This window comes from Rhinatrema bivittatum, chromosome 2 (genome assembly GCF_901001135.1).
Source record: "Rhinatrema bivittatum chromosome 2, aRhiBiv1.1, whole genome shotgun sequence".
Classification (NCBI taxonomy): domain Eukaryota; kingdom Metazoa; phylum Chordata; class Amphibia; order Gymnophiona; family Rhinatrematidae; genus Rhinatrema; species Rhinatrema bivittatum.
The window spans coordinates 634,980,160-634,997,865 of record NC_042616.1 but is presented as its reverse complement, the minus strand read 5'-3'; the positions used below and the strand labels follow the sequence as shown (position 1 = coordinate 634,997,865).

Here is a 17,706-nt window from a genome sequence, read left to right as displayed (position 1 = left end):
AAACATATCAAGGATTTTCTAAAGCATGCTTCCAGTATTGAGGCTGAATTTCAGCCTCACACAGCCTACAATTTTTCAGATAAAAAGTTAATAAAATGAATGGAACATTAACCCAATCTTATTGTATATACTACAGTAGAATAACCTCATTTTTTGCTATTATGATTTTTTAAAACCTCTGTTGAGCTGAGAGTTTCAGTGATATTTTTCTATCAAATGGAACATGCCGGAACTTGAAGTTGATTGCCTGGAGGAATTCTAAATGTATACATTCTAAATGTATACATGTATACATAGAGTTGAGAGACCAATGCCCCAACATGTTAAAACTAAAATATGCTAGAATGCATATCATGGAACTTCTGAATTGTGGGAACCCCCAGGGACTGCATATTCAAGCATGCTGCCTGATGTAAAAACATTTTAATGTTTTCCCATTATGTGAAATTAGATAAGTAAACAGCAAGTAGATAGGTGCTCAGGTGGCTTTCTTCTTAATTTTCCCAATCAAGGATAAAAGGTGAGAGAGAGAAGTTCATATTTTTGAAGTGAACGAATGGCTGCATAGATGGTATTGATGAGAGCATTTTGGCTTCCTGGACCATGGGATGGCATTCCCAGGGCTGCTGGGCAGAGATGGTATCCACCTATCAAAGAAGGGGCATAGTGTCTTCCAGAAAATACTATTGAGGGCTTTAAAATAGGATTGTTGGGGGTGGATGAAAAATAGTCCTCAGGTAAGTATAAGTCCTCAGGAAAATAAAACATTAAACACTTGTATAGAAATGGGAACAAAGGACAACATCTGGAAAGCTAATTCCCCTGCTATGGGAAATAAAGTCCTGGATCTAGAGGCAGTCATGGAAGAGATTGACTTGGATGTAGTGGCTGTCACAGAAACATGGTATATGGAAAACCACAACTCGCAAATAATTTTAAACTGGGCTGTTCAGGAAGGCAGGGTACGAAGAAAGGGAGGAGAAGTATAATAGCAACAGAACAGCCGGGTTTAAGGGTTAAGGAGAAGAAACTGTGGGTCAGTCTGGAAAGAGGGGATAAAACATCTGTTTATATTTGTAATATTCAGATCTCTATTGCAGGCAGAAGAAATGGGATAGATATTTACTGGAGGATATTCACATAATTGCTATGAAAGAGGAAGTGCTATTACTAGATGATTTCAATCTGCCAGATTTTGATTGGGATATCCTAACTGCAGTGTCTTCTAGAAGCAGAGAGATTATTCTCTACAGGGTTCTCTGTCGACAAGTAGGGTTGAATTAGACATGGCACATTGGTGATGTCATCTGATGGCGCTGAATGGACCATCTCTCAGAGCTCAGTAATCATTACTGGGCATGCGTGAGAGTTCCTGCGTGTGCTTGCCTTATGCGTCTCTCAGTCTGCTTTTGTCTGAGCTACTGCATGGATGTGTGATCCGACCTCTCCCCTCTCTTTGCATTCATTCATTGCATGCCATATTTTTCGACAGCCCCTCAACAGCACTTTTAAGTGCTACCAAAAAAAAAAAAGAGCTAGAAAGTATCCAAGGAAAGACCAAAGAAGAAAGCTGCTGTAAGGAGCTTCACAGCCTACATCTGTTGATTCTGGATGTCCATCATGGATTCGCATGAGATCTGTTATGAGTTTCTGGGCCCAGATGTCGATATGGATAATTGCTACAATTGTGGCCATATGTCTCCCAGAGTGCAGCAGTGTCAAGCTTGGAGGATATGAGAACTTTGAATACTGCTTAAAGTTAAGCACGAGCATGAGTTCCGGCACTAGAGCTGTTCCTCCACTCAGAGCGAGATCGGGTTCCTGATGTGTAGAATTGGGTTGAGCTCCTCACTCTCCTTTCTCCCATCCACCAGAAAGGCTCCCCCATCAAGGTGCCAGCTGCTGGATTTGTCTCAGGTCAGAGATCGAGCAAAGTACAGAGGTCTTCAGTACAGGAGGAAGCAGAAAAGAAGGGGTCCCTTCAGAGCCAAAGAAGCTGAAGTGTGATCATGGACAAGGCCCCACGACTGCAGGCCTGTTGTTAGCACCAAGGAAAGATGGGGCAATGTCAGTGCAAATATCATCTTTGTTTATAGTGCATAAAATCTTCATGGTGCCAAACCATCTTTTCTACCTAGATCTATAGTCTCTAGCATTGGTACAGAGCACCCACTCCAGGGAGCCAATTGTGCTGTCGTTGCATAGACCCATGGTAGCAGAACCAACTCCATCTCCAACAATGAGGAGAGATGTGGCACCAGTAACAAAGGCGCCAGAACAAACCCAATTAGAGTGGAAGATCTCTGCAAAAATCCCAGCGAGGATGTTAATTCAGACTCCAGTCCAGTTGGGGTGGAGCACTTTGGAGTTAGCGGCTGCTCTTTCTCTGGAGCCAAGCAATTTTGAGCTGCTACAACAGAGTGCATCAAGAAGCTAGACCCAGAGCAAGCTGATATTACCTTGAATCAGCAGCAACTGTGAAGAGCACGACTGACTCTGAAACAATTTAAGTAATCTTTGCCAAGCCCATTTTAGCAGGAAAATCAAGATACACTTTGACCATCCCTCAGCAATGCGTATTTAATAGTCACATGCGCGAGTAAAAAAAAAAAAGGAAGGGACAGAGTTGGAGCGTGTCAGGAGCATTCCGGGGTAAAGTAAATCCGAATTTTAAATCTGGTGGCTGCTGCATGTAACAGGCTGTTAGCCACATGTTTACTTCTGCTCTTGAGGAAGTGTAAGTCTTCATAAATCTCTGTTTATTTATTTAAGAATTTTTTTATATACCGATATCCGTTTGCACATCGTATTGGTTTACATATAACTTGGAACTTTTAGGCATAGCCTTTACATGGAACAGTAACAATAACTATATGAGACGAGGAACGGTAAATATAACTATATGCTAAATACAAGGAACTATATGATACAGAGTATCATGCTAAAAACAAGGAACTATATGATACAAAGTACAGAGACTCTTGGTAAGGCAAAGCAAAGTTACAGGATCATTGGCAACGTGATAAAAAGATTAAGATCTGCGATAACATATTGCTTACATAAAGTTCAGAGGGAATGGATCTAGTGGGAACTAACAGAAAATAATACAAACATAATTCTGTGAATAAGTTGCACGAGTATCAGGGGTTCATCAAAGGGTGGGAGGAGTTATACGGTAAAAATGTAGTGGTCAATAATACAAAGTTAATCAGGGATGGTACATGATTTGAAGAGTGAAAGATCAGGGGTGGAGAGACAGAGACTATTAAAAATATTCAGTGATTCGATTACACAAATTTTAAGTATTCTTCGTAGAGTGGGAAGAGTTTGAAGGGTAGGCCTGAAGGAACATCCATGTTTTTAGTTTTTTTTTAAATTTAGGTGTGGATGTCTCTGTGCATAAATCTGGAAGGAGAGAGTTCCAAAGGGTAGGGCCAGCTAGGGAAAAAGCTCTGTTCATTGTGGAGATAAGTTTGGTGGATTTGATTGAGGGAGTGCGGAGTGTTCCTTGGAGGGCAGGACAAGTGGGTCGTGTGGAGGTGCGAGGAAGGAGAGGAGGGTTGATCCAGTGGAGGTTTTCATTTATAATGCTTTTATGGATGAGGGAAAGTGCTTTGAAAAGGATTCATGATTGTATTGGTAGCCAATGCAGTTCGATAAGAGTTGGTGTAATGTGATCTCTTTTTTTTGAGTTTGAGAGAATACGTGCTGCGGCGTTTTGTAGGAGTTGTAATGGTTTAGTGTACGTGGAGGGGAGGGGAGGCCAAGGAGGAGAGCGTTACAGTAGTCGATTTTAGAGAAAATAATAGACTGAAGTACTGTGCGAAAATCGTAGAAATGTAGTAAGGGTCTGAGTTTTTTAATTGTTTGTAGCTTGAAATAGCAGTCACTTAGGATAGATTTAATAAAGGGTTTGAAGGCGGGTTGGTTGTCAATAAGAACACCCAGGTTACGGGTGTGCGAGGGGAAGGTAGTGGGTGAGTGAGAGAGGGGGATAGGGGGTGATGGATGTTTGGTTGAAATAATGAGTTCAGTTTTTTGAGGATTGAGGGCAAGGTGCATGTCTGTGAGGAGTTGGTTGATGGCAGTAAGGCAGGATTCCCAGTTTTGGAGAGTGGTTTGGAGGGAGTCAGAAAAGGGGAAGAGAATTTGCACATCATCTGCATAGATGAAGTGTTTGATACCAAGGTTGGTGAGGAGGGTGGTGAGGGGAAGCATGTAAATGTTGAAGAGAGTAGAGGAGAGTGAGGAGCCCTGGGGGAAGCCCTGATCAAGACTAATAGGTTCGGATTCATTGTTATCTGTAAGGACTGTGAAATAACGATTTTGTAGGTAAGATTCAATCCAGGAGAGTGCGGTTCCAGAGATCCCAATACTGCTGAGGATGTTGATAAGGATAGTGTGTTTGACAGTGTCGAACGTCGCAGAGATGTCCAACATGGCAATAAGATATGAATAACCAGTATCAATTCCTTTGATTAGGGTGTCAGTTAGTGATAGTAGTAAGGTTTCAGTACTAAGATGCTTCCTGAAACCATATTGCATTGAGGGAAGAATGTTGTGTTGTTTGAGGTAGTGAGAAAGGCGAGAGTTGACTAGTTTTTCTAGGATTTTAGCTAAGAGGGGGAGGTTGGAGACAGGTCTGAAATTGGAAAGGGTGGAGGGATCAAGATTAGGTTTTTTGAGGATGGGTTTAACCACTGCTTGTTTGAGTATATTGGGGACTGAGCCTTGTTCCAAGGAGCAGTTGCAAATGTTAGACAGGGGTTTGGCAATTGCTTTGGGAATAGATAGAAGAAGTTTGGAAGGGATGGTTTCGGAGGGATGGGAGGATGGTCTCATGTTTAGGCCAATAAAGTCATGGTCTCATGTTTAGGCCTAAAACAACTGGGTGAGAGGTCTGGGTCACCTGGGGAAAGTGCAGGCTGAAGAACTAGAGGGGTCTGGATGACCTCGAAAAAGGGCAAATTGGTGGACTAAGTGGTAAAACTTGGAATGTCCTTCATGCGAGCATGTTTTAAAATCCACTTACCTACGTGCTTTAAAGAAGATCAAGTAAAGCAGAAGATCAAGTACATAGTCTGGGAGTGTCCAAACTGATGCTTCTCTTTTTTTTTTTTTCTTTCATTTATTATTTATTGAATTTTACATTGTAAAAACATCAAGCAATATCAAACTTGAGTATGATTACAGGAAATGGACACCACCCTTATCCACCAATTCATTACATGAATTAAGCAACTTAAAAGACACTAAATTCTTACATTCATGTCTGTCAAGCCCTCAAAAGAGATCCAATTTACACTACTTCAAATATATTTATACATACTGTATAAAAAAAACCCAAAAGCAATTTGACTATAGGATGTTATTAAACTATTTGGGAGATCTAACTCCTATCGATGAGCACATTATGTAGTTCCTGGAGATTAACTAACAATGGTTTCCCTTTATTGACTAAGAATTGGGTTAGATGTGCTGGTTGTAGAAATATATATGTATTCCCATTAAATTTTATTAAACATTTACAGGGAAACTTCAGAATGAAGTACATACCAAGTTGTAATGCCTGAGGTCTTAATAAGAGAAATTGTTTTCTACGTTTCTGAGTCTGACGCGATAGATCAGGGAACATCTGGACCTTACAGCCCAGAAATTCCTTTGACCTATTCAGAAAGTATTTTCTAAAAATCCAGTCCTTGTCGGACTCTAACATAAAAGTTACCAAAAGTGTAGCAGGTTTCACTAACTCAGGTAGACTTTGCACAAACATTGCACAAAATGCACACTATTGAGTTGTCACAAGTCAATTACTCTAATGTCCTGTACTTGAGTTTACCAGCAAGAAGTTCAAGATATTTACAACTAATTCAAAACACTTCAAGTAGACTGCTTGTCCAGACATAATTCAAAGAACATGCTTCACCCATTCTGACTGGTTACCATTTGCTCAGTGTATTCAATTTAAAGCTTTAACCTTTGCATTTAGGGCCCAGGATGACATGGGCCCCATCAGTTTGGCTGTAATGTTAATCCCATACATTCCATATCACTTGTGGTCATAATAGGGTACTTATATGATGATTCCATCACCAAAAGCCTTTAACTTAGCTATGGCCCTAAATCAATGTTTTTATTATGCAGTTCCAAATTGATGGAATAAACCACCTCAAACTGTGCATGTATCAACTGACCTTATGTCTTATAGACATTATTTACAAACCTTTTTAATTTATTGCTGTTTGATGTTCATTGCTATAGTTTTTTATTTTATGTCTTGTGTATCTGTTTCTATTACATGTTGACCATTTTCATTTATTTTATTTATTTATTAAATTTTTACATGCCTCAGCAAAATATGCTCCAAGCTTGATACAGTATAAAAACTTCCAGTATGCAAATGTGAGTGATCTTAAAATGATGGGATAAATATAAAAAATAAATAAATTAGGAAATGAGCAAGACAGGATGGCTAATCTCTATTAATAATTTTCAGCTGATCTTTGGAGGTTTGAACTTGACCATTTGATGCAAAGTGAAATGGTAACATGCAGATTTTGTTTTTTAAACATCTAAAATTCATCAGGCTTAGACAAGGTTGCATTATCTGATACAATGTCATCTAGAATTCCATACATTGTAGATAGTCAGTATAACATGATGATAGTTGCACTTGTAGAAGCCATCCTGAATGAGACAATTTCTAACCAGAGAGAGTCAATAATAAAATTTGACTTTGGACTGATCTCAGGAAACTGATGTCTCAATCATGAGTTTGCTGTGACTTCCCACAGTTATAACAGTGCCCATGATGATGAATTATGAGAAGTTTGACATGTTATATTTTCTTTTTATAGTGTGTTTGTAAGATCTGTGGACCCTTACTGCTGTGGAGAGATTGGCTCAACCTATGGGGAAGGCCCCGTAGGCTCTCACCGACAGCTGGCAGAGTTATGCAAAGATGAGACTGACTAGGAGCTTCACGTATACCAACCCCTTTCCTTTTGGGTTGAGCCCTTTGGGTTCCGGGGGCTGGCAGGACTTAGTCGAGAGTCTCTGTGAATATAGGTAGGTGTCTATCCAGGGCCAGACTAGGGTCAAAGGCAGGTGGCAAACAAGAATAGTCAGTGTCCGGGCAAGGGTCAAAGGCAGGTGAGAAGTTAGAATGGTCAGTGACCAGGCAAGGGTCAGAGGCAGGTGGTAGGCAAGAATGGTCAGAGTACAGACAAGGGTCAGATCCAGAAGTCAGTCCAAGAAGAGGCGAAGATATGAGGCAAGGAAGGCTGAGGAGACAAGGCAAGGCTGGGCTGGAGAGACAAGGCAAGGCTGGGCTGGAGAGACAAGGCATGGCTGGGCTGAAATGCAGGAACAAGAGCAGCAACACACACTACACTATTCCGGGGCTGGAGTTAAGTGTGCCACGCTAACAAGTGTGCGTTGGATGCTGGAGGGTTTTCTGAATCAGGGGGTAATAGCTAATAGCCTCTTCTATATGGAATTAACATGTGGTGAGCGCTATCGGCTAAGCAGTTGTTTGGGAGAGCGTTTTGGACACGCTAACCCCTTATTGCATCGGGTGCTAGTCTAACGCATCCAAAACATGTGTCCAACCACTAGGCTGGGTGCACTTTATTGCACTGGCCCTTCTATACTGTCTACACTATCTACAAACTCCCCACTCTGCTCTGGCAATTCACACAGGTGCAGGTGGCGTTTTCTTTTTGTTTCGGCCTCCCCTCCCTGTGTCAATTTCTCTGTGAACAGTTTAAATGCAGTTTGTTTCCTGCAATAATAAATAAACATCTTGTTTTCAGTTTGCTGCTGGCTTGCAGGGGCAGTTTCTTTCAGAAATCTATTCATAGAGGGGGGGGGGACTTATTATTACTCAGGCCACACCCCAGGGTGGGGCTACAATAGCATTATACTTATTTTTATATACATATACCTTATTACGTTACATGGTTTTCTTCAGTCCTCTTACTCAATTCCTTTACTTATCATTACTCCCACATGGTATGTTTTTGCTCATACCAGTGTTAGGCAGTCCTGAGTGCAAATCTTTGCAGATGTCTACACAATGCATTCATTCTTATTTTCATAAAAGTGAGTGTCCAATTTAGGGCATTCTGTGTCTATGGAGAAGAATGCTTAGGGATCCATGTCCAAAGGCATTTAGCTGGATTACCTTTGAGTGATTCTGCTAATGCCAACTTTTAAAGAGTTAAAAAGCATTTATCCAGCTAAAATTTAGACAGATAAAAAAAAAAGAGGCATTCCAGAGCAAAGCTAAGTTATTTGGCTAACTTAGCCAATTTTCAGCTATACGTAGCTAAGTTATCCAGATAACTTGAGGTGTTCCTCAGAATTTTCCTCTTCCCCATTAAGCCATGTCTAACTATATGGCCAGTGATTTTGTTTTTAAAAATGGCTTCCACCATTTTGCCCAGCATTGACATCAGGCTCGACTGTCTAAAGTTTATTGGATCACCCCTGGAGCCCTTTTTAAGAATTGGCATCACATTCGCCACCTTCCAGTCTTCAGAATTGTGACTGTTTTAAATGAAAGTTACAGATTACTAATAACAGGTTAGCAATTTCATGTTTTAGTTCTTTTAGAACTCTGGGGTGGATGCCATTCAGTTCTGGCAATTTGTTACTATTTAGTTTGTCAATCTCATTTATTACATCTTCCATTGTCACAGATACTCGTTTTAGTTGCTTAGAATCTCCATCATTAAAGAATGTTTTAGGTGTGAATATGTCTCCAGTAACTTCCTCTGTAAAGACTGTGGCAAAGAATTCATTGTTTTTCTGCTATTTCCTTGTCCTCCCTGAGCACTATCACAGGCTTTTTGCTTAGAATATACTTGAAACAATTATTAATATAGTTTTTGCCTTACTGACAAGTTTTTTCTCAAAATCTCTCTTGGACTTTCTAACTACTGATTTACATCTAACTTGCCAGTGCTTATGCTCTTGCCTATTTTCATCATTTGGGTATGGTTTACATTTTTTTGACCAATGCCCTTTTAGCTTTTACTACCTCCTTTATCTCACCATTAAACCATGCTGTCAGCAGGAAGAGGCATGTAACATGAGCCACTAGCCCAGGAAAGCCAGAGTAAGACTGAAAAAGTTATCAGACCCTTACTGTACAGGCAATTAAAATCTCAATTGAAGTGATGAGTCAGCATCAGGTTAGGGGATTTGCATGTGACAACCCCTTGATTATTACTGCTGACTTACTGTCAGGTCAATACAGTAAAGTGCGGCCACGGTTACTCTGCTCCTAACCCACTTTCTACCCACAGTAACGCGCGCCCCGACTATTGCTTTTTTACCCTGTCGTTTTGCCGCGCGTTTAACCTGCTAACTTACCGCCTACCCTTACCCCTGCGTTAGAGGCAGGGGTAAGGGTAGGCGGCAAACTTTCCCCCAGTCCCCGCTCACCTGCCCTGGCCGCGTCCATGGGTGCTGGTCTCCGGGGCAGCCCCAGTCCTCTCCCCTCCTCCCGAAGCAACGAAAGCGGAAAAAAGCAAAAAAAAAAAGCGAAAAAGTGGAAAAAAAAAGTTGCAAGAGAGACGTCATGTCTTGAGTGGCCAATTGCATGCACAGGGGCCGCTTTCGCCGGTGCAATGCGTCTATCTTCACGGGCAGCTGGAGGCAGGGGAGGGGAGCCGTGGTCCCTCGTCGCCGATGTCCGTCTCCGGAGGGGGGCTGCAAAAAAAGTAAGTCGCTTCGTTGCTTTTCACTGCCAGTCCTCTCTACCCTCCTCCCGAAAAGCAAGGCTGCTTTTCGTGCCTTGCTTCGGGAGGAGGGGAGAGAGGACTGACAATCCCGAGCGTAGGATTGCCCGTCCTCTCAACCCTCTCTCTTGCTACTTTTTTTTTTTCGTTTTTTCCACTTTTGTTGCTTGCTTCGGGAGGAGAGGAGAGAGGACTGGCAATCCCGAGCGTAGGAGAACCGTCCATTTCCTGGTACCTGTCATTTCAAATGTCATTCCCCCCTGCCGTTGAAGCAGAGAGCTATGCTGGATATGCATGAAGTATCAGACTTTCTCCCCTGCCGTTGAAGCAGAGAGCTATGCTGGATATGCACTGAAAGTGAAGTATCAGACTTACTCCCCTGCTGTTGAAGCAGAGAGCTATGCTGGATGTGTGTGGAGTATCAGACTTTCTCCCCTCCCGTTGAAGTATCAGACTTTCTCCCCTGCCGTTGAAGCAGAGAGCTATGCTAGATATGCACTGAAAGTGAAGTATCAGACTTACTCCCCTGCCGTTGAAGCAGAGAGCTATGCTGGATGTGTGTGGAGTATCAGTCTTTCTCCCCTCCCGTTGAAGGAGAGAGCTATGCTGGTTATGCATTGAACGTGAAGTATCAGGCTTATTTGGTTTGGGGTAGTAACCGCCATAACAAGCAAGCTACTCCCTGCTTTTAGTGAAAGCAAATCCTTTTTTCCACATTTCCTCTTGCCGTTGAAGCTTAGAGCAATGTTGGAGTCACATTAACTGTGTGTATGTTTATTGAATAAGGGTATTATCTCCAGGAAGTAGCCGTCATTCCCGCGAGCCACCCAGTCTTCATTCACGTCCTCTAGACTTTATGGATCCACAGTGTTTATCCCACGCCCCCTTGAAGTCCTTCACAGTTCTGGTCTTCAACACTTCCTCTGGAAGGGCATTCCAGGCATCCACCACCCTCTCTGTGAAGAAATACTTCCTGACATTGGTTCTGAGTCTTCCTCCCTGGAGCTTCAAATCGTGACCCCTGGTTCTCCTGATTTTTTTCGGACGGAAAAGGTTTGTCGTTGTCTTTGGATCATTAAAACCTTTCAAGTACCTGAAAGTTAACTCTGGTCGGGCTGCAGGACTGTGATAAAGTTAGCCAGCTAGACAACTGCTGGATATTCCCTGAATATACCGTGCTAATTAGGCAGATATGTGCTACTGAAAATGGACCTCTTCCTTTTTAATGTTTTTTACCTAAAGAATTTAGCTAAAGGTTTACCAGTTTTGTTAGTCATATTTCTTATGATTTACTCAACTGTCAGTTCAGGCCAAAACATAATGTAAGCATGAAAATAAAACAGTTAAACCTTTCTAGAAAATCTAGTTGAACCACTGCCTGTTTAGAGCAGTCATTCTTTCATTTCAGATTCCGGTAAGTCACTGTAAACTTTTAACAAAGGCTTGAAACACAGTGGTGTAATGTGATCTTTTTTTTCTTAGCACAGACCATTTTTCAGTCTTGCAAAATCAAATTAAATAAACTTAATTTAACCAAAATGCACCAGAATAAGTACGTGACATTTCTAGCTCTCAAGGTTTTGATTGAGTATAAGGTAAAACATCCCATTTTTTTGAAGCACTTTATCAGAATCTGAGGTTTCCATGTCAACATTATAGCCAAGTTAAAATAAAGTTTTCATTTAACTTTATTAAGCCTAACAACTGATTCCTGTCACCAATTTTAGGTGTTCTTTACAGTAAAATACTATAAGAATGTCTTTATGTGCCTCATGGATTGTCTGTGCAATTTTTGACCTGCACAGGAACTTATGTGCATAACTTTGGAAAGTTACATGTGTAACCCTGAACTCAGGAACTCATCTATGAGTCACAAGGCAGTCACACTTCATTCCAGGCCTAAGTCACAGTCTCAAAAGACATTCACTCTCTTTAAGCCCCATCTGCTGGATTCTTCACGAGGGTGTGGTGGGGTGGGTGGAGGTTATCTTCCATGGCCCTGAGTGTTCTGGGTGTCAATCATCCAAGAGCTCAAAAAAATAAAATAGTGTTCCAGTACAGTTTTTACTAAAGCATTGGTTCAATAGGAATGAACTGACACAGGATACACTTTCTCCTTGATAAATTCATAATCCAGAAATGGCATAGCCAGGACTGATTTTTTGAATGGGGGCTTAAGGTTAATATGAGTAGGCAGTGGGCATACAGGTCTAAGCGCTACTAGTTATCATTTTATCCATAAATAATGCCTTAGAGTGCACCTGAGAAATAATTTCTAAGTAGTCTCCAACAGCTGTTATGCATCAAGAGTGAAACTTTAAAATATTTTAACTTAATTTTTTTTTATTCTTTATTTATCATTTTCATTTCAAATTTACAAAGAAATTATTACTCAAACACATGTTGAAAAGAATACCATGCATGTACAGAAAACAAAAAAGTAATATGAAAATAACAATTTGAAAAATAATTACAAAAATTATTTGAAATCTTCAATTTGTTTCCATATATGCAAAATCCAATAAAACAATAAGGTAAAAAAGAAAAATACTCATATTTGCAATAAACATAAGAGAAAAATTGGAGGCTGAGTTAAGGAACTAGAAATTGAAGGAGATATATTATTGATAATTATACAACTTTAAATTCACAACCAACTGTTTCTATTTCTATGCCAGTCATAGCTACTCACTTGCCTATGTAACACTTGTAGGAGATGATTCTGCTATAGGCGCTTCCATTGCGCCTATACTAGATTGCTGTGCCTCCACAAATTTTTGTAATTGATCAATTTGATAAAATACATATATTTGTTCTCCTTTCTTTAACTCACATCTACATGGGAAACGTAACAAAAAAACAAATTCCAAAGAGACAATCTGTTGACGTAGGGCTAAGAATTCCTTACATCTTGTTCTGGTAATTGGTGCTAAATCAGGGTAAAACTTGACCACCTGGCCATGAAAACTAGTTGGAAATTTTTTAAAGTCTGTTTTCATAACACTACTCACATCTTGAGTAGTAACAAAAGATACAATTAGTGTACTTCTATGTACGACATCTAATGTAGAGTCTTCCAAGAAATTAGTCAAATTTGCAGGAACTTGGGATTTTTGTGTAAGAAAATAACATGTGTTAATTGGGGGAATTGCTTCCTCCGCATAGGATAATTTTTCTCTAAAAAATCTTTTTAGAGATATATAAGGTATTTCACCTAGTACCTGCGGGAAATTGGTTATTCTTATATTTAGGTGCCGTAACCTATTCTCCAACACTTCCAACCGTCTAGCACTGGCCATCTGGTCCTTAATTAAACAAACATTATCTTGTTGTAATGATTTTATACTTTTCTCATTCTCATTTACTCTACAAATTGTCTCATTATTCTGAGTCTGCACAGATAATAATTTCCCTTGAAAATCTGTTGTTACATTATCCATTTTCTTTTCCATCCTGGCCATAGCAGTACTTAAACTGTTAACCGCTTCTAGGATCCTTTCAAGAGTTACCTGACCAGTCTCTGCTGTTGTCTGCAGTAGATTTTCCATATTTGGGACTGATGGCCCCTCTTGCTCTGTTTCCCCTTCCATAGGGACTTGCAGAACTTCTCCATTATCCACACTGCGTTGGGCTGGAGGTGGGCGGCTGTCTGGGCTGAGGGAGGCTTCTTCCTGGGGGATACATGAATCTCCGTTTCTTGTGTCCCCAATGGAGTCCTCAGCTCCTCGACTCTCCAGTTGGATCAAAAATTTGTTTATTTCCAGCTGGGTTTGGGCAGATGATGGGGGTATCGAGGGGAAAACCCGAATCTTGCCCTTCCTCTTAGCCGGCATAACAGATCTTGATTTTGATTTGAATTTTTTTTTCAATGTCCTTGATCTCGGTGAGTAATTGAAAACTTTAAAAGAAGAGACAGTTCAAACTACTCAAACTAATCGAACTAAGTCGCGCGCGCGGCTTGGCGACGCGCCGGCAGCAGCGCCACGCCGCAGGAGTGCACTTTTTCAGATGTTTGTTGGCGCCTCCCTCTGACGTCAGGGCCGGCGTCGCTGGGGCAAAATTGCAAAAAGGTAATCTAAGCTGTTTTACAGCGTTCTGGAAACAGTTCTCACCGACAACCGTCAACCTCAGTCAATACGCCGCAGGAGTGCGCTTTTTCAGATGTTTGTTGGCGCCTCCCCTCTGACGTCAGGGCCGGCGTCGCCGGGGCAAATTGCAAAAGGTAATCTAAGCTGTTTTACAGCGTTCTGGAAACAGTTTCTCACCGTCAAACCCTCGGTCAATACGCAACAGGAGTGCGCTTTTTCAGATGTTTGTTGGCGCCTCCCTCTGACGTCATGGCCGGCGTCGCCGGGCAAATTGCAAAAAGGTAATCTAAGCTGTTTTACAGCGTTCTGGAAACAGTTCTCACGTCACACTCGGTCAATACGCCGCAGGAGTGCGCTTTTTCAGATGTTTGTTGGTGCCTCCCTCTGACGTCAGGGCCGGCGTCGCCGGGGCAAATTGCAAAAAGGTAATCTAAGCTGTTTTACAGCATTCTGGAAACAGTTTCTCACCGTCAACCTCGGTAATACGCCGCAGGAGTGCGCTTTTTCAGATGTTTGTTGGTGCCTCCCTCTGACGTCAGGGCCGGCGTCGCCGGGGCAAATTGCAAAAAGGTAATCTAAGCTGTTTTGCAGCGTTCTGGATACAGTTCTCACCGTCAACCTCCAACTTAATTATTTTAAGCACTTACCAAAATTAAAAATTCCTTATTACTCTGTATTGTTTATATTTATTGCAATTTATAAATATACAAGAATATCATGTAAAAAGCAAAGAATACAAACAGATCCAATCAATCATGTAATAAAGCAAATATCAATGTATTCTTGTATGAATCCCCTTTCTAGAAAGGCAGAACTTATCATAACTACAATAAAACAACAATAATCTTTATAATCATAAGAATGAATGTAGAGCCTATCTAGGACAGTTCACATTGCAACCCAACATACAAGAAAATATATATTCCAATTTTGGCATCATCTCAGCAAAACAAAATCCTAAACACATAAAGGTCAATATCAAAACAAGCGAGCATGTGCAATAATGTGAATGCACACAGGTGAAAACCATGAATTTTCAAAGGCTTGCCAAAGTATGCACACAATTTACAAAATGTGCATACTGTCACACACATTTCTTTGCATGTATCTTTTGCACATAGGTGCACACAACACATGTCATGTACATGTTTGCATGGGTGGGTGGTGCACCTGCTTCAGTGCCACACTACTTCTGGATCTGCAGGGGCATTCCTTGAAAAATGCTTTGCCCCTGCCCACCAGCCCAATTTTACCACTAGAGACGTCAACGTCTGGCGTCCCTGGTGGTGGCCAACAAAGCCAACTTAAGTTTTGTTCCTCAGGCGAAATAAACTCGCCTGGATGGAGCACTGCACCACTTTCATCATGGTGCCTCCTACCCACATGGGGGTAAATTGAATGGACGGTAATGGGTGTGGAGAGGGTCAGGCCATGTATGGGTGGGCTACTAGGGGGTGTTCTAGGGGAGTGGGGGCATGAGTAGCGAAGGTCAGCCTGGCCATGGTGGGGAGGCTACTAAGAGGGGTATTGGGTGTGGTACAGCTACTCACATCTGAACGAGTAACAATCATGCACCATTAATGTGCTTCATATTTTGTTGTCCTATAGATTGAAGACTTAAATAAGAATGCCCAGGAGCTGCGCCTGAAGTGGAGGCACTGGCTGGACCAGCTGTGCGCTTGGCAGAATGGAGGTAGATATCCTCATGTCAGCTTGATTGGTGAACAAGCTCCATCTATATCCTCTTCGTGTCAAGTACCTCATTAATCGCCTCCTCCACTGCCACAGTAAGTTAATTTATATACCGCCTTTTTATATGTACAATCTAGTTGCTCTCACCCTTCACCATACACTAATCCTCCTTCGCATATCTTTGTGTCATAGGCTCCATTCACCTGAAAGTATTTAGGAAAGACACTCTGTAGCCTAATTGGCACACTTTCAGGGACTTTACTCCCACTCCAACATGGATTTCCCTGTAACCAAAATGGCTCAGGTGCAATACAACAGAGTGTAGCATCACAACTCTACATGTCTTGCTATATACACCTCTACCAGTGAGTTAAAACCCTCTCGCACATGCTTTCCCTCACCTCATAGCACATAGTAGCCTCTATCAATGTATATCATGTTCCCATAAATGAGCAGGATATCCAAACACTTACCAAAATGGAAGGCAGCACCTGGATCAAACCTAACAAGGCTTCCCTTTGTTTTCACCTCTCCCTCCAAAGGTTAGTCCTCTAAGTGCCTTAGTCCTCCTGCGCATCATACTCTGCAGCATGTGAGCACACACGAAACACACTTGTTTTTGTCTTCACAGATAGCCACCTCCTTGTTGTCGTTGTCCTCCTCGGATGAGAGGAGAAGACAGAGCAGGTGTTGGTGGCGAAAGCCCCAGCCCCCACCCCTGCTGAAGAAGCAGCAGCAGCCACCACTGGGAAGGAGCAGGATGTTCTTCCCTGACACACAACGGGCCTCAACAGCCTCCAGAGCCCCTCCCAGTAGGGCCTCCTACCCATTTGGCCCAGGGAGTTAGGGATGCCACAATGAAAACTGGCCAGGCTTTGCTGGCTGAAGATGGCCTGCATCCCCGTCTGCCTCCTCTGCCATCATCCGCACCCCATTGGCCAGAAAGAGGGTCTACAACAGGAGCACATGCTCCTGGAGAGAAGCTTCTTTCTGGGTGGCTGTTTGTGGTGCAGGTGCTGGCGGAGGAGCAGAGGAGGACGCAGGCATCCCTTAAGACTCTGCTCATGATGGTGTGCCACCATGGAGGCTCAGGGCAGCAGCCAACAGCCATCCTGAGCAGACTCCTACATCTGAGTTTGCGGCTGTCCCTAATTCCCTGGGGGTTTCTTGTTTGGTTAATAGTTTCCTCCCTAGTTAGCCCCTCTCCATCCCTTCTTATTTTTAAATATTTGTTTATAATTTAATAAGAAAAATAATTGTTTAATATTTAAATAAAACTTGTTTGCATAGCAAAATACTTTGTCTGAGTTAACCTGTGCTGATATTTTCCATGAGGTGAATAATCCAAAATAAACATTTACATGGCTAATGTTATCCCTCTAAATGGCTTTGAATATTGACCTCTATGGCTTTTTTTGGTGAGGGAATAACCATGCTGGCAGTTCACACACTCAAATTTCATACTTAAGAGGTAGAGCAGAAGGGGTGTTCTTCTACAAGCACTTCCCTCAGGTTCCCCCTCTCCACAATCTTTCATTCTGTGTAGCTGGGACCCAGAAGAAGATGTGGTTACAGAGTGCTGCAATGACAAAGTATAGATCATAAATATCAAGGGATAGCTTTCACCTTACTCTGAAACTTTGGAGGAAGTTATTAATGTCAGCACCACAGCTTCAGCTAATCCTGGGCGTGTGGCCTACATGTTTTTTAAGTTAGCACACCCAGGCCCTAGTCACAGTGTTGCTGGTGACCATGAGATCAGGAGTGAAAATAGAAGGATTGTTAACTTCGTGGACCCTTGGGCCAGTCAGGACTAGAGATGGAGCGCTGTGACGGATCACAGCAGGTGTCCCGACCGGGAGGCGGCTAAACGGACTCGAGGACGGCTGGACAGTGGACCACGGAGGAGCCCTATGCGACCAAGGGCTCGGTAGAAATGAGGAGGGGACGGCGTTGGCTCTGTAGCTCGAAGATCTTCGCCCTGGAGACCGGTACTCCCCCGAGTGGAGCTCGTATGAGTCCGGCCGCTGGGACTTTTGGAGATTCGCCCTGGAAGCCGGAGCCCCCCCAGGAGGCGCCGTAGGGCCCGGCTGCTGGGACTTAGGAGAATCTTCGGGGCCAGCCCGACAAGGAACTGAAGAGCCGAGAGGTCTGAGGCAGGGTCCAGTAGTCCAGCCGAG

General features: G+C 42.4%; 1 long non-coding RNA gene across 1 annotated transcript in view; it reads left to right on the top strand.

The window, feature by feature from the left end:
• LOC115085361 overlaps positions 1–16,731 on the top strand; it is a 55,667-nt gene extending 38,936 nt beyond the window's left edge. The window contains exons 2-3 of the long non-coding RNA XR_003854814.1: positions 15,443–15,527; positions 16,158–16,731. This is a non-coding gene — a long non-coding RNA (uncharacterized LOC115085361). The remainder of the gene's footprint in view (positions 1–15,442; positions 15,528–16,157) is intronic.
• The last annotated feature ends 975 nt before the right edge of the window (positions 16,732–17,706 follow it).